The following is a 12,964-nucleotide window of genomic DNA, read 5'->3' on the forward strand; positions in this document are numbered from 1 at the left end:
AAATGAGAAACAGGCGGTTGGGAGGGGTGGTGAGGGGTGGGGAAATGGGAGAGCGGAGTGGCAGGAGGGTAGCCAATCGAGAGGCGAGAATGGTGGAGAAAAAAGCGCCGCTAGCCAACGAGGCGCGGAGGGCGGGATTTAGCGGAGTTGTGGTAGCTGTGAGAAGTTTCGCTTAAGCGGGGTGTGTGAGGGAAATTTTGCTTAAGTTATTCAGGGATATATTGCACATCTCTCTCTATATATTTATTACCTTCTCTGCCAAGTTGTGCAAGGGGAACTCCAAACCTGCACCCCTCAGACCTCAATATGCCCCATTACTTTGGATAAAGGGAGGAAGGAACTAATCGCTTCATAAACTTTTTAATTAGCTTGAGGAGAAAATATTTATGTTTCCTTTCAATATTTACATGTTTCGTTTTTTAAACCTTTTTCTTTTACAAAGCACAACCAGTGCTAAAAGATATTAAAAGAGGCTTTTAATATTTTATTGAACAAATATTTTAAAATTATTGAAAGAGCATGGGGGTGACAATTGAACATTCTGCCAAAAAGTGTTTCCTTAGAGTTTTAGTTTACAAAGCTTGTGGCTCAAGCAGCATGCCACTAATCCAGCCCCCCCCCCCCGAAATAATAAGAGGTTAAATTGGCAAAGGAAAAATTGAAGGGACAGTTCTAAAATCCAATTTCGTTGCACTTGTGCAATGTTGCACTTGTGTAATGACAATAAAAAATCTATCTATCTATCTATCTATCTATCTATCTATCTATCTATCTATCTATCTAAAAAGGAGAAGCCCAAATTGGATCTGACTGTCCTCTCAAGATGGTCTTGGAAATCCAGAAACATTTCTCGGAATATGAAAGAGAAATAGAAAGAATATAATCAAATGCTAACAAAGGTTAAAAGGAACACGACCAGTTAAAAGCAGATTTAAACGGCAGATTGAATGCCCCAGGCATCAAAAAAAGCTGATGTTCTTAAAAAAGTTACAGGCTAGTAAAACTGGTGTTTATTACACAAAAGTGTAGCAGATCCAATTAATCTTTAATTCCTAAAATGTAGCATTTAGTCATGCTTAGAAGTTCTGATTTCCTTTGAAGCATACATTTATGTATAAACTCAGTGTTTGCAAATAAACAGAAATACCAATTTGTGTGGCACACACGTACTTTAATTCACTACATTCACACTCCATTACAACTGCTTTACTTTGGGAATAGCCCTTTTCCTAAGAGAAATGCTGCTCAATACTTCCAATCTTGTCCACGAATAATAATAATAATAATAATAATAATAATAATAATAATAATTTATATATACCCCGCCCATCTGGCTGGGCCTCCCCAGCCACTCTGGGCGGCTTCCAAAAGAATATTAAAATACTATGATACATCAAACATTAAAAGCTTCCCTAAACATGACGCTTTGAAATTAAATATGATGCTTTGTCTTATTTTTCCAACTGCGTGCACACCATACATTTAAAGCACACACCCCCCCCCAAAATGGGAACTGTTGTTTGTTAAGATTACTATGAATTGCAGCTCTGAGGTACAGTTCCCAGGATTCGGGGGGGGGGGGGCGTGGAGGGGAGAGTGTGCTTAAAACCTTTCGTGCATACGCAAAATAGTCAACCTTAGCTGGTCTCAGCTGGGTCAGTCTGCATCTCAGTTGCTGCTTTGTTAGTTTTCTCTCGGGCGTCAAATGCATTCTGCAAATGTCAGAGAAGTTTTTGCCCTGCTACGGGCTTACGGCCAGTGGTGCTTGCGATCCAAGGCACGTTCCAGAAATAGTATCCTTCTCAAGTACTCTCTTCTCTGCCAGACTGCTTTTAACCTTTGGCTCCCTGACCTCAATTCGGCCATAGCAGAGTGTTCCTGAAGGTACGCTGAAGGAAATAACAATAGGGTTTGCGTGTTTTGAGCCACACACACCCAAGATCACATCTTCGAATTCTGTGTTAATTATTCTAGATCTGCCATCACCCAACTGGGGCCCTCCGGATGTTTTGGACTATAACTTCCATCAGCCTCAGCCAGCATGTAGTCCAAAATGTGAGGATGGCATCGGGTTGCTGAAGTCTGATCTAGAACACTGTTTTCTTTAAACTATATTGTGGGAAAGTCCTGGGTTCCTTAGAAACATATCAGGGGCTACTGAATGTGAAGATTGATCATGGCTGACAAGCTTCCCTGAAATACGCTGCTTGGTCATTCCACTACCATACTTCTGTTGCAAGGCATCATCACACAGGACTGTTGAGCATGTGCTAAATTCAGCTGCACTCTCAGTTCACAATGGTGAGGCCCCTAGGCTTGTGCAGGGTGGGGGCAGCTGGGTACACTTGCTCCAGGCCTCGGAGGGCTCAGCTAGCTGTGTGGTGGGGGCCTGCCAGGGACCAGTTGCTTTTGTGTTTGCGTTTATAACTTAATTCTAAACAAGACTCCCGCCCCAGGCCCTAGAAGCCCTCAGTTCCATTTGAACTGACTTATATGCTTCCATCTTCTGCAGAGCAAAGCTGTCCGACAACAACTAGCAGGCAAGTCACTGCGGTAAGGGTTCCCTTGAGATATAATTTAAAAGCAAACATCCAAGTGGTTAGGAATTGTTGGATTTATAGGGAGTTGGACTGGATGATCTCTTGGGAACTTTCCAACTCTGTGGTTATGCACTTCTATTGCATTGCCAGCTCTGCAGTTCTCACTTCTGTGTTTCCATTGTCTTGCTTAGAAACAAACTCAGTGCCTACTTATGCAGCAGAATCATTGACTGAAATGTAAGCAACCATACCCAAAACAGGTTTCAGGTCAGATTGGAAAAGGAACTTCATTTTTATTCCATATTAGGAAGAAATTGACAATACAGGCTTGGGTTTCAACTGACTGGTCTTTTATTTATTTTTATTTATTGATTTCTTGCATTTATAGCCTACCGTTCCTGCCAAATGAGTCCAAGGCAGCAAACGACAAGTGAGAAAAAAGTAAGAACAATTCGCCGCAGACGGGGACATTTCTCAACTTTCTTGTTGAAAGTGGAAAATTTTCAGTAGGTACCAAACAGACAACAGAAGACAGCACCTGTATATTATCCAGGGAGAGTAAATTCCACAGGTTGGGTGCCACAACACTAAAGCCCCACTTTCTACATTGTATGGAATCCAGACCTCCTGGTAAGACAGTATTTGCAGAGGAGTGCAGTGATCAACTGGGTATTTAAGGGATCAGATGATCTCTAAAGTATCCTGGTCCCAAGCTGCATAGGGCTTTATTCGCCAAAACCAGCACCTTGAACTTAGCCTTCAACTGCAGGGTAACATGTTGGCGATATTCTGCCCCAATGAATCATCGAGCTGCCACATTTTGCACCAGCTGCAGGTTCCACACCATCCTCAAGGGCAACCCCACAGAGTACATTGCAGTAATCCAGTTATTATTAAATGCAGTTATGAAAAAATTACATGTGGCTGTAGGAACACAGCTGTTATTTGCCGTTCATACTTGACAGATGTACGGGGCTGGAAAGGCAAATTTTATACTTGTCACAATGCAGAAGGTGAATATTCAGTCCTTTCTAGAGCTTCTGGTACTTTCTGTTATTTTCCCCCCTTCCACCCAATCTGGAATGCCAGAGAGAGAGATCCCAGCTGCTGAAGTGCATTCTTCTGGCAACTGTTTTTCCTTGTGTTTTTCCTATGTTAACAAATACCCTTCTGGTCTGTTTACACAAAATATAAATATATAGCCATATAAGGTTTCCTTCACACAATAAACTGCGCCTACTAAAGCCTTCTAAAGGGATCTGCTCTGCTTGAAGTCAAATTGTTCTCAAAAATCTTCCACTCATTGTGGATAGGAGAGGGTAGGCAATTCAAAGGACTGAGTATATGGTTTTTCTATTTCAGGACTGGGTGCAATGAGGGAAAGTTCATTTTTAATGGATTTGCAAACAAAAAGGTCAAACTGGACATAATATTATATGCATCTTTCCATGTACTCTGCATACTTTTTCAGAACCCAAATAGCAGCTGCAGGGGAGAAGGCTGGTAATTATTGAGATTGCAGCAGGCAGGGAAATGTAGCTTTCACCCCCTGCAATGGTTTGGATGAAAATACTGGAATGTGCCAAACTGACTTGAATAAAGAACTGAAAGCAGGGGGGTTAGATTGTTAGACTGTGGACACTCATAATATGCAATGCCTATTCAACATCTTTCTTAAAGTTGTCTACACAAGTAATTAGATTTATATGCAAGATGGAACGTTTTGGTCCAGTTCCTATTACAGTATAAAAGATGTTCAGAGACTTATTTCCCACTCACCCTTCCTTCTTACTATCTAACGCTTCTTCACACACTCTCACCTATTTGAAGACAACAGGATCTTTGCCTATGGCACTGGCTGAATAACTGTGGAATTTATTACAGAATGCCAGGGAACTTAGATGGTAAGATATGTTAGGAAAACTTAAACATTTTTTTAAAAAACTGAGATAGGCTGGAGGAAGTTAGGAGCCTATATTTTCATTTAGGGTAGGAAATCTAATTTTCTTCTTATCAATGCAATTAAACTGCTGTTTGCATAAATTATTTTGTTGATGGAGTTTGCCCTTTAGCGGTTATTTATAACTAGCCAGCATGATCAAATGGTTTGAATAAGGGTGAAAGCTATATTTTAAATTGTGCATTGCCTCTACCATCTCCAAGTCTGTTCCAAACTGATGCTTGTGGACATTTACTGATATTGCTAGCTTAATATTTTGGACATGGCAAGATTGCTTACTCAGATATTGTCAAGTCAAAAGGATTAAAAAAAAACCACAAGACAATTAAGGCTGTCATGATGCACCACGTGAGAGGGAGAAAGGCAGATCATCCCCTTCATGTGAACCAGATCCCTTCTGGGTTCAAAGAAGAAAAACTTTCACAGAGTGGAGCAGGGGACATCCTCCAGTGCTAGCCCTTATTTGATGCCTGTAGGAGGAGCGGTAGTAACAGTGCTTGCTCCAGCGGTTTGGGGTTGCTTTGGGCATTACAGCGATAGTTGGCCTCTCTAGCCTGGAAGAGGTGGGGACATGCAAACTGAGAATTCGCTAAGGCCACATCGCATCTTGGACATTCTCTGTTAGGTAGCACTGTTAAATGGTAGCACTGTTAGGGTGGAGAGCCCTCTGCTGGTCTCATCCAGCATTCCCATTCCCCTGGAGCCAGTTTTGGGAGTTCATGATATGTATTTGTATCCCTCTTTTCCAGGTGCATGCTGGAGGAAGATAACAAAATACTATTACTCAAAATCTTTGAAACAATTCAGTACAAATTAATAGCAAACATAAGGAATGCCATGGTGACTTCAGGATTAGATTACTGCAACACACTCTGTGTGGAGCTTCCCTTTCACCTGCGGTTAGTCCAGAATGCTGCAGAATTGCTAACAGGAGTGAGACTCTGTCAACATATAACACCTCTGCTCAGAGATCTGCACTGGTTGCTCATTTGCTTCTCAAGGCCAAAGTCAAGGTGTTACTATCAGTATATAAAGACCTGAACAATTTGGGACCAGTTTACTTCCAGAATCGCCGTACATGCCCAAATGACTGCTTCAGCCTGCAGAGCTAGCACTGTTAGAGGTGCCACATAATACTTGTTCTGCACTTGTAAGAAATCAGTCTTTTAGTATGGAAGCACCTACACTTTATAGTTCCCTGCCCATTAACATCAGGCTTCCATTGTACTCTTTTTGATGCTTGCTAAAGACATTTTTGTTCAGGCAAACCTATCCAGACACACAAAATCTGAGATTAAACACATGACTTTTTAGCCCATTCTTGATTTTAATTATATTTTGAATGTTTTAAAGTATCTGCTTTTTACCATTTTTATCAGTAATTCTGTTATATTTTTATTGCGATCAAGCAGCATGTAATTTTTGTTAAATAAATAAATGCAGCATCGCATCCAGAACTACCATAGGCATTGGAGAGGCAGGAGGGTAATTCTATCAAGCTCCTTTCTATCAGAATCAAACCAGCTATCTTTCAGAAGAACCATGTGTCATTTCTGACCCCTCTAGCCCAATGTTATGTACTCTCCTGCAGTGGTGTAGCATGGTTTGCCGGTGCCCAGGGCAGGGTAAGTGTTGCGCCCCCTCCCCAGTGGACTGGGCAGCTGGAGTGGAGGCATGCTTGCACTCTGCTGAAATAGCAGGACTCCACCAAATCCTACTGCCTCTCTTCTGGTAGGTCTCAAGTACAGGATTACACCTTCAGTGATGCAGCCAGTAATTACGTTTAGCATAATTACGTTTAGCATTATGTGCAGTGTTCAGAGTATGAGTGCTTCACAGGCTGGGCATATGAAAAATAAATTCAAAACGCATCTAAATGTTTCTTTTTCTCGGTTCGGATCAAATATGGTATGAGGAAACTTCCTCAAAATGCAGTATTTCATAAGAAAGGGCATGATAGATACAGATATATATGGATTGCAGCTGGTGTGTACACTGCTTCCCAGACCTGTGGTGGGAGTGCACTGCATGCAGAGTCAATGGGAACATGTACACAGGCACGTAATTATCTTGAAATATTTACAACAACCCTTTAAGTTAGGTCACTCTTTATTATCTCCATGTTGCAGAAGGGAGGAAGGGCTGTAGTGGAGATTGCAGTTTGCCTAGGGCTACGTAATGAGTTCATGACAGAAGTAAATGTTGAACCCCAAGGTCTTCTTGAGTAGAAGCTCCAGCAGCTAAATTCCATAAATTTGGCATTAACTTGTATTGCTTACCATCCATTTCTGCCTGCATTTGAAGACTTTCTTTGCTATTACAAACACTAGAAACTTAGGCTTTTTAAAAAAAAATTCAAACTTGAGATTCACAGAAAAATGCAAATAACCTCATGGGTAGCCTACCAGTTGCTATTCAATTGTTTTCACAATGAAACAAGCAAACCCTCAGATATCTATTTGGTTGATTTGTCTGGTGATTTTTCTTTCTTTTATCCCAGATCTTAGGAGTGAAGAATGTACTTGATGTGCATCTTCTTTCCCCCCCTAGAAATAATTCTACGATTTAAACTTTCAACTCTGTATCCCAAACAAAAGGTGGTAAATTTATCATGTGCAGCCTAATATGTTTTTATGTTCCAAAATTACAATACCCCAGATAGACTTCTGTGAGATAGAGGCCTCAGAAGACCTGTTCTTTTGAGCATTCATTCTCATTTGTTTGCAAAGAGGTTGTAGCAATGTTGCTGTGAGGCATTCGCGAGCTTTTTTGCGGAGAAAGTCCTGTTGCTCCGCCGTGACCTCCCTGCCAATTTAGATACAGTGACTGAACTGGAGGCCCCTCGACTGACTTCAGGTCCAGTGTTGGACCATTTCGATCGAATATTCCCTGCTGATGTGGATAGATTCCTCCAAGCTAGTAGGCCCACCACCTGCCTCCTTGATCCGTGCCCGTCTTGGCTGATTAGGGAGTGTCCAGATGTTGCACGGACCCCCCCCCCGGTTGAAATTATCAATTTGTCCCTTGACACGGGGACATTCCCAGGGGAACTGAAGGAAGCAGTGGTATGTCCACTCTTAAAGAAAACTTCGTTAGATCCCTTAGACCTATCCAATTACCGCCCAGTTTCAAATCTTCCATATCTGGGTAAGGTAACTGAGAGAGCGGTTGCTGAACAGCTTGGTAGGTTTCTGGAGGAAACATCAGCTTTAGATCCATTTCAGTCCTGTTTCCGTCCTGGTTTTGGGACCGAGACGGCTCTGGTTGCCCTAACAAACGATCTCCGTAGACAGCTGGATCGAGGCGGGACAGGACTGGTGATCCTTTTAGATTTGTCAGCAGCCTTTGACATGGTTGATCATGATCTTCTGGACCACCGCCTCGCAGACGTGGGGATACAGGGCATAGCCCTTAACTGGCTGTGCTCTTTTATCTCTGGTCGGGGACAGAGGGTGGCACTAGGGAGGGAAATGTCGTCGCGCCACTCCTTGGTGTGTGAAGTGCCGCAGGGCGCAATCCTCTCCCCAATGCTTTTTAACATCTTTATGCGCCCCCTTGCCCAGATTATCCGGAGCTTTGGGCTGGGCTGTCACCAATATGCTGATGACACTCAGCTCTATCTGCTGATGGATGGCCACACCGACTCGGCCCCGAATACACTGACCAGATGCTTGGAAGCTGTGGCTGGATGGTTTCGTGGGAGCCGATTGAAACTAAATCCTTTGAAGACAGAGGTCCTATGGCTGGGTCGGGATGGCATGGGGATGAGGGACCAACTCCCTTCTCTTGCGGGGGCCCAATTAGTGCCATTGCCTTCCGTTAAGAGTTTGGGTGTAATCCTTGACGCCTCCCTTTCCATGGAGGCGCAAGTTACAGCAACAGCCAAGGCGACATTTTTCCACCTTCGCTGCATCAAGCAGTTTGGTCCCTTACCTTTCCCGCCCCGACCTGGCCACAGTGATCCATGCGACGGTCATCTCCAGGCTTGACTACTGTAATTCGCTCTACGTGGGGCTGCCCTTGAAGCTGTCCCAGAAACTCCAGTGGGTGCAGAATGCTGCAGCGAGACTCCTCACGGGGTCTCTGCCATGGGAGCATATTCACCCAGTGCTTTTCAAGCTGCACTGGCTCCCGGTGGAGTACAGGATCAGATTTAAGGTGCTGCTTTTGATCTTTAAAGCCCTTCACGGCCTAGGACCCTCGTACCTACGGGACTGCCTCTCCCGGTATGCCTCACGGAGAGCCTCAAGGTCCATAAATAGCAACACCCTTGTGGCCCCGGGCCCTAAGGAAGTTAGATTGGCTTCAACCAGAGCCAGGGCCTTTTCAACTCTGGCTCCGGTCTGGTGGAACGCTCTGCCTCACGAGACCAGGGACCTGCAGGATCTGATTTCTTTCCGCAGGGCCTGTAAGACAGAGTTGTTCCGCCTGGCCTTTGGCTTGGAGCCAATTTGATTCCCTCCCTCCCTCCCTTTCTTTCTTTTTTCTTTTCCTTCTCCTTCTGCGATGAGGCTACATTTTAATATTTTAATGTTTCAATATTTTAATGTTGTATTTTTTAATTTTGTTTTTAAGTTGTAATCATTTAACTTGTTTTTATTATTGCTTCTAAGCCGCTCTGAGCCCGGCCTTGGCTGGGGAGGGCGGGGTATAAGTAAAATATTATTATTATTATTATTATTATTATTATTATTATTATTATTATTATTAAAGCAAACTTTATCCCACACTTCCCAGTGCATTTTTCCATCACATTGCAAAATAACAACAAAAAATATCTTCGTGAAGATGGTTTGTTGTGCAATATCTCAAAATTGTTGGTATTCTGCTTGTATTTTGGTTAAAAGGAAGATGGCTCCATAACTGGTAGGGTTCACATGGTGGAAGTGTGAGAAAACAAAGAGTTTGGTAAGTGAGGAGCAGTGAGCTAGCTAAGCCTGGCAGGACATCATATTCTATGGTCTTAACCGCTTCATACTTTAAATAAAGCATGTTGGTTATGTGAGGCTGGATATCCCACCAAAATTTGGCAAAAGCTTGAGAAATATTGCTTTTATTGATGGATCCTGCCCTCTAGAGGTCACTGGTTTGCTTGCAGGGTGTTTACACACCTTCCCATTAATCATTTGTTCACCCTATGCTTTCCCCATGCATATTGCCATCACTTCCAAACAGCAAAAAGTCCCTATCATAGGCGCCGACTCCATGGGGCCTGAGGGGGCTCCGCCCCCCCAATAATTTAAGAAAATTATTACCGTATTTTTCCGGCATTCTGCCTCAGGGTCTTACTGCCCACCATCCTCTGTTTCCTTGCTGTGTTTGCTCAAACGGAACAAAGAGCAGGGAAAGCCCCTCCCCTCCAGGCAGAGGGAAAGCAGAGTGTGTCTCTGTGCTCCGTGCAGGAGGGAGAGAGAGAGAGCGAGAGAGAGCGCGCGAGCTGGCTGACTTGGGTGGGTAGGTGAGGGAAAACTTTTGCCTTCCTTTCCTCCCTCCTCCTGTTATACCCCTCTCCTGCATTCTTAGCCAGCTGCTTCTCTGCACACCCCTCTCCTGCTCCGTGTCCCTTCTGTGTTTTTCCTTCCCTCCCCACTTAAAATGTGGTTAAAAAGCATGGATCCACATGGATCCTCAGGATCTTTGCACTGGGTCAGCCCAAATTCACCATCAGATCACATAGCATGTCCATGGCTACAGCCTGCCCCCCAAAAATCACGCACCCACTGTTGCCTGGGGCTGCAATGGTGCAAAAATGTGGTTAAAAAGCATGGATCCACATGGATCCTCAGAATCTTTGCATTGGGTCAGCCCAAATTCACCATCAGAGCACATAGCATGTCCATGGCTACAGCCTGCCCCCCCAAAATCACGCACCCACTGTTCCCTGGGGCTGCAATGGTGCAAAAACGTGGTTACAAAACATGGATCCACATGGATCCTCAGGATCTTTGCATTGGGTCAGCCCAAATTCACCATCAGAGCACATAGCATGTCCATGGCTACAGCCTGCCCCCCAAAAATCACGCACCCACTGTTGCCTGGGGCTGCAATGGTGCAAAAACGTGGTTACAAAACATGGATCCACATGGATCCTCAGGATCTTTGCATTGGGTCAGCCCAAATTCACCATCAGAGCACATAGCATGTCCATGGCTACAGCCTGCCCTCCAAAAATCACGCACCCACTGTTGCCTGGGGCTGCAATGGTGCAAAAACGTGGTTACAAAACATGGATCCACATGGATCCTCAGGATCTTTGCATTGGGTCAGCCCAAATTCACCATCAGAGCACATAGCATGTCCATGGCTACAGCCTGCCCCCCCAAAATCACGCACCCACTGTTGCCTGGGGCTGCAATGGTGCAAAAACGTGGTTACAAAACATGGATCCACATGGATCCTCAGGATTTTTGCATTGGGTCACCCCAAATTCACCATCAGATCACATGTCTGTGGCCACAGCATGAAGCACAAAAATGATACATCCACTGTTTCATTCAGAATGTTTTTTTCCCTTGTTTTCCTCCTCTAAAAACGATGTGCGTGTTATGGTCAGGTGCGTGTTATAGAGCGAAAAATACGGTAGTTATATTATGCTTTGTAAAATCACAAAATTATGTTGGTATTTTTTATTTTCCTTGTTTGATGATAGTTACCTTTTAAAATACATTCAGTAATGAGTTAAAACAAATAATTATTACGGTAGTAAAAGAGGCGGCGCGAGTAGTTTTGCTCGGTGCGTGCGACTAGCCCAGCCCCTCTTTCCTTTTCCTCTCTTCTGCTCTCCCGCCGGGCGCCTGAGGGAGAGTTACTTAGCGGTTCTGAGGAGCCGCTGTTGTTTCGGCAGGGGAAAAACCGCCGCCCGCGAACCGCCGAGCTCCCTCTCTCTTTCCAGCCTCTCTCTCTCTCGCTCGCTATGGCCAAGGAGGAGGAGAAGCCCTTCAGCCAGTCTATGGCCGAGTGGCGGAGGTTCATCTACAACCCCAACAGCGGCGAGTTCCTGGGGCGAACGGCCAAGAGCTGGGGTGAGGAGGGCGAGCGAGCGCGCGCGCGCGGGGAAGGGAGAGGAGGGGGCGGCCGGCACGAGGGGCGGTGGGAGGCGAGGCGCGGCGGGCACTTGCCTTGCCCACCACTCATCTCTCTCCTTCTCGGTCTCTCTCCCTCCCTCAGCTGGCGAGGGGGCCACGAGGCGGGCGGCAGCAGCAGCAACGGGCCGGGAGCGGATCTTATAAAACTTCCCGGGGCAGGACCCCAGTATGGGCCCCCCCAATATTTTTTATAAGTCGGCGCCCCTGAGTCCCTTTTCTTTTTTTTTTTTAGGATTTGTTGTGCTGGGCGGCAGAGTGCATTCATCTACCTTATATGCACAAATATAAAGTTTTGGTATGCACTTTAATTCCATCCACAGAATATTGAATGATTGGAAGTTCCCTTAAGGACCTTTCTCTTTACCCAGGCATTTCCTGTTGATATGAACGGGGTGGGTGTTGTTCTGCCTGCTGTAGCCATTTAAATTACATGGCTGTCCAAATGCTTTAAACTGTTATGCCTTTTTGTGTACATTGTGAACTAGTTCAAGATCCATGAATGAAAAAGGGTGTTCATAATACAAATGTAAAGAGTGCTCTTGAGCATGTGCTGAGTGCCTTTCCCTCCCCAATGAATAATCAAATCACAACCAGTGTTAAACAAGGGCACAGGCTTTCACAGGGCAGAGTGTAATATCCAAGGTCTTTCATGTCTTGAATCAACCACTGTGGCTTAATTGCTTACATGTAAGGACAGTGGCTGAGCACAGCAGCCAAACTCTCCCCCTCTTAATGCACTGATAGGGCACAGGCCCTGATTCCTACCCATCTCCTTCGTATTTCCCATCTGTTTTCTTTTTGCATTACAGAACATCTTCCTCCTACTCAGCGTGGGGGAGAAGGGCTTATTTGTCTTTCAAGTACTTAGTCATGTTTTGTCACAACCTAAATGCTAATTTGCTGATTCGATGCTTCATATAATAGTTGGTGTTTGTAACTGCCATGGAGCTGCGAACAGAGGAAACATGGCTGGGCACTCTTGGATCTGAGGGTAAACATGATCTCAGAGCCATATCTGCCATGAGAGCCAGCGTGGCGTAATGTTGAGCCATGACCTGAGAGACCAGGGTTCAAATCCTCACTCAGCCATGAAGCTCACTGGGTGCAGCACCTGAGTGCAACAGCAACTCTCCCTACTTGTGATTCCCAGCAACTGGTATAGTATTCAGAAACATTACTGCCTCCGACAGCGGAGGCAGAACATAGCCATTGTGGTTAGCAGTCATGGATAGTACATACAGTGAAATAATAAAGACTTATAAATGACTCTTTATCTTATCCAACTAACTTCCAATCAAACCAAATGCTGAAACTGCTTGAGAGCGGTAAAAACATTCATCCCAAATTTTAGGAGTAACAGATTATCCCACTGGGAATAA

At 44.6% G+C, this 12,964-nt stretch overlaps 1 long non-coding RNA gene across 1 annotated transcript; it reads left to right on the plus strand.

Moving 5' to 3' along the window:
- The first annotated feature begins 155 nt into the window (after positions 1 to 155).
- LOC310833780 lies at positions 156 to 7,228 on the plus strand. The gene is made up of 3 exons (XR_014558922.1): positions 156 to 181; positions 2,513 to 2,553; positions 2,732 to 7,228. It is a non-coding gene; the product is annotated as an uncharacterized lncRNA (long non-coding RNA).
- Positions 7,229 to 12,964: the final 5,736 nt, after the last annotated feature.

This window comes from Podarcis gaigeae, assembly GCF_964106915.1.
Source record: "Podarcis gaigeae genome assembly, chromosome: 16".
Classification (NCBI taxonomy): Eukaryota; Metazoa; Chordata; class Lepidosauria; order Squamata; family Lacertidae; genus Podarcis; species Podarcis gaigeae.